Source organism: Pinus tabuliformis, chromosome 3_1 (genome assembly GCF_031772625.1).
Source record: "Pinus tabuliformis cultivar Carrire ecotype Pingquan chromosome 3_1, CPIR1, whole genome shotgun sequence".
Lineage (NCBI taxonomy): Eukaryota > Viridiplantae > Streptophyta > Pinopsida > Pinales > Pinaceae > Pinus > Pinus tabuliformis.
In genome coordinates, this window is record NC_142301.1 from 875977852 (window position 1) to 875982824 (window position 4973).

Genomic DNA, 4973 nt, shown 5'->3' on the forward strand with positions numbered 1-4973 from the left:
ATAAACAATTAGACAACTCTGTAACAAGGTTTTACTCATTTTCTGGTTCAGAATTCTTCAACTTCAATTTTATCTGAAGCTGGCACCAATGCTTTTCATACGTCTCAGGGCACTTTACCGTTTATGTCAGCATGGAGAGACAAGGAACCTCAACATGATTTCCTCAAACATGAGTATGAGAAAAGTAGGCAGAAGCTTTTTGTAATGGAAGATGAGATACCTATGGACATAGTCGAGCTAATGGAAAAAAATCACATGAGAGAGTTCTATCAAACCTCAAACATTCTCACAAAAGCCATAACCTCAAGAAAGAGAGAAGAGGATTGCAAATGAAAAAAACAGCTACGAGTCAGGTCAATCAACATGTAGGGGGAGGAACAAACCTCAAGAAGAACACTGCAAAGATTAAGACACAGCCCAAACAAACTGGCAAAGTAAATATGCTGCCCTAATCAAGAAATCAGTGCCAAAGTAATTTTCTAGTAGACTATGGAAAAATAGATGTTTCCCTGAGTGTAAGAGATAACTCAACCCTTTCAGACAAGGAAGGGATAACATACGACTCATGTGAAGGTGATATGGCTCAGTTAAGGTGATAGTATTTACTGATCGAATTTATCATTTAATAAGAGATTTCAACAACGGTCTCAATGCTTTTGGGTTTTTAATTTATCATTTAATATGAGATTCCAACAATGGTCTCAGTGCTTTTGGTTTTGAAGATCATGTGATTTGAATAGAAACAATTTAAATTTCCTTACTTATTGTCTGAATTTGTTGGTTCATGGAAAACTTTGAGAGCTTTTCCAGGAGAGCGAGTTTTAAGAAATTAACAGATGCAGATCGCATGGGGTGCAGGAAAATCCTTAGCCCCCGGGGAATTTAAACACCATCACTTCATGCGCAACCTGAAAGCTCTTGAGGAGGCGCTATGCTCAGGAGTGCCCATTCTTGCCATATTTTTCCCCTCACGAGCCTCAAAAATTCGCATCTATTCACAAGGTTTTCGGTGCAAGAAACATGTCCAAGATGCTCTTGGTAAGGGTTTAGTTTAATTTTATTGCACCAAGAGACCCATCTAAACCTAGCTCTAATATACCTCTAATATCTTAAGGCTCTTAAGCTTAAGGACACACGTCCAAGACGCTCTTGGTAAGGGTTTGGTTTCAATTTTATTGCACTTTAGATATCAATCTAAACCTAACTCTAATATGGTGAATTTATATTTCCAGAATGTTAGTTGTTGTTTGAACCATTTTCTAATAATCAGATTCCAGAATATCTCTAAAATTTACAATTTACAGAATATCTACAAAATTTGTAATCTACATAAAAATACCCACATATACATTTGATCTCCTGAGAACTCCAATCTAAACCTAGCCTAATATACCTCTACCTACTAAATGTTCTAAATCTTAAGGATATATTAGGCCATACAACTAGTAAGAGGATGGTAACTATTATTAGAATGGTTTTTGGTGTTGGGTTTTAGTTGCAGTCATTGTAATGATGACTGAAGTTTAATTTTTGATTGGTAAGTGTTAGTAGTTGGGGTAACAATGATCTAAATTTAAGTTTTGGCAGATTAGCTTTAGTGTTGTGTTTTAGTTGCAGTCATTGTAATGATGGTTGAAGTTTAATTTTTGATTGGTAAGTCTTTGTAGTTGGTGTAACAATGATATAGATTTAAATTTTGGCAAATTAGCTTTACACATTAAAACTTGTTCTTGGCTATTCTCGCCATATTAGCCCCCTCACGAGCCTAAAAAATTCGCGTTTGTTCACAAGGTTTTCGGTGCAAGCAACATGTCCAAGATGCTCCTGGTAAGGGTTAGGTTTAATTTTATTGCACCAAGAGACCCATCTAAACCTAGTTTTAATATACCTCTAATATCTTAAGGCTCCAAAGCTTAAGGACACACGTCCAAGATGCTCGTAGTAAGGGTTTGGTTTCAGTTTTATTGCACCAAGATATCAATCTAAACCTAACTCGATATCAATCTAGACCTAACTCTAATATGGTGAATTTATATTTCCAAAATGTTAGTTTTTGTTTGAACCATTTTCTAATAATCAGATTCTAGAATATCTCTAAAATTTACAATTTACAGAATATCTACAAAATTTGTAATCTACATAAAAATACCCACATATACATCTGATCTCTTGAGAACTCCAATCTAAACCTAGCCTAATATGCCTCTACCTCCTAAGTGTTCTAAATCTTAAGGATATATTAGGCCATACATCTAGTAAGAGGATGGGTAACTATTAGTAGAAAGATTTTTGGTGTTGTGTTTTAGTTGCAGTCATTGTAATGGTGATTGAAGTTTAATTTTTGATTAGTTAGTGTTACTAGTTGGTGTAACAATGATCTAAATTTAAATTTTGGCAGATTAGCTGTACACATTAAAACTTGTTATTGGCTTTTAGTGTAAAGGTGGAGGAGGGGCATTCTACTTCTTCACTAAGCTCCTATCTAAGATGTTGGCATATAACTGTAACTTCTCTTTACTTCATAATAACGTAGTGGCATTTTTTAATGAATTTTCTTATGCTGATAATTAATAATTTATTATCAAGATGATGGTTTAGTCACTGAGTTAGTTATGAGAATTTTATTTTATTTTAAATGGGTTAAGAGATTGTTAAAGGTTCATATCTTAGTGAATTGGGAAATTGGGTTATTTAGGTTGGTTGGGCAGAATGATTGTTATTTGGTTACCCAGGTTTAGATTCAGTTCTTTTTTAGTGGGAGGCCACTAGAGTATTAGTGGAAGAGTGGCACGATGATAAAAAATATTGTTATAATGAATATGTGCAATTTTCAGAGGTTCAGTTATTTCCTTGCTAGTGGGAGGCTGCTAGAGTATTAGTGGAAGAGTGACATGATGATAAAAATATTGTTATAATGAATATGTGCAATTTTCATTTTTATTTGGTGTTTGATTCCTTCTTGTGGGGTTGGGCTTGAACAAGAAGTCCCTGAGAGCCAGCGAGTAGATGCAGCGAACAACTTGGTTTATGAAGCCAACGTTCGCTTGAGAGATCCAGTGTATGGATGTATGGGAGCCATATCCTCACTGCAACAACAAGCATTGTCCCTACAGTCAGAGCTCAACTCAGTGAGAGCAGAGATCATGAGATACAAATTTCACTCAGAGGCAGCAACCATGCACTACCAGCCACCTGACCAATCCTCTCATCAAGATTCAATGATGCCATCTTCCTCTGTTGTTTACTCCCAAGGCAGTGCTTCTACCAACTATACTGCCATGAGTGACCATTCCAATTACTATGGCTGACACCTCAACTATTAGTAATCAATGGCATGGTCCCTAGTCATCATTATGAGAAAACCATCTCCAACAATTGGATGAGAATTCTTTATTTCTATATATGCAGGCATGCAGGTTATCGCCATTATCATATTGCCAATGTTTTAATATTTGTGAATAGTGAGTGAAAACTCTCACAATATTCATTCATATTGGATAATAACATCTCTAATAAAATCTCCTTAGATAACTGTAAACCTGAATTGCATTTCCATATAGAAAGGTATGGAGAGCCCTTGCAATCTAGCAAAAGCTGATATTGTTCTTCTAAGATATTAATTAGGCTATAGTTGTTGAGTTTGGATTTTAAATTTTAGTACCACTATTTACTCTTTGGAGGTCTTTTAGAGATTAAAAAGATTGAATACGGGGATTTATAACTAGCAATTTCTCAAGATGTTGCAAAGAAAACGTTGTAAGTCAATAGCATATGGAGAAAGAGTGTAAATGAAGACATATGTGATATGTTACAATTTGAGTGAGAGAAATATTAATATTATTCAATAAGGTCTTCAAATCTAATGTTAAAAAACAAATAATTGTTGTAATGTAAATGCTATGATACCTGAACATGTTAGTAAGTCAATAACATATGGAGAAAGAGTGTAAATGAATACATATGTGATATGTTACAATTTGAGTGAGAGAAATATTAATATTATTCAATAAGGTCTTCAAATCTAATGTTAAAAAACAAATAATTGTTGCAATGTAAATGTTATGATACCTGAACATGTCAGTAAGTCAATAGTATATGGAGAAAGAACGTAAGTGAAGACATATGTGATATGTTACAATTTGAGTGAGAGAAATATTAATATTATTCAATAAGGTCTTCAAATCTAATATTAAAAAACAAATACTTGTTGCAATGTAAATGCTATGATACCTAAACATGTCAGAATAAGAATTTGCTGAGTTGGATTATCTATTAACAACCATGGATATTGCAATGGTTATCTCACCGAATAGATCTTAAAATTCGTACTAATACAATCGAGATATGCTCTACTTAGTGAGTGTAAGCAGAATGGAAAAAAACAACATAGAGCCCATGAAATGAGTATGGAACAATAATATAAAATCCCATGAAAGGAAACATGTGATATGTTACAATTTGAGTGAGAGAAATATTAATATTATTCAATAAAATCTTCAAATCTAATGTTAAAAAACAAATAATTATTGCAATAGAAATGCTACGATACCTGAACTTGTCAGAATAAGAATTTGCTGAGTTGGATTATCTGTTAACAGCCATGGATATTGCAATCGTTATCTCACTAAATAGATCTTAAAATTCGTACTACTACAATCAAGATATGCTCTACATAGTGAGTGTAAGCATAATGAAAAAAAAAACATAGATCCCATGAAATGAGTAGGGAACAATAATAGAAAAGCCCATGAAAGGAAACATCGTTCTGCATGGATAAATAAGATTGTAACTTACTGAACTACCTACTTTAACATGAAATTCTGAATCTTAAATTAATTGACATAGAAATGACTAGGGTCTTATCTCTTGGATAAATCACCGTGTTAATAGATGTGACATTGATCACTCTTGACGTTTTATTTTGAAACAAAGAGTCATGTAGCGCAATGAGAGATATTGGGAATTGGGAGACA

The 4973-nt window shown here is 33.7% G+C and overlaps 1 pseudogene; it reads left to right on the forward strand.

Annotated features, from left to right (window-relative positions):
• Positions 1–309: 309 nt before the first annotated feature.
• Positions 310–3308, forward strand: LOC149190381 (LOB domain-containing protein 15-like; annotated as a pseudogene).
• The last annotated feature ends 1665 nt before the right edge of the window (positions 3309–4973 follow it).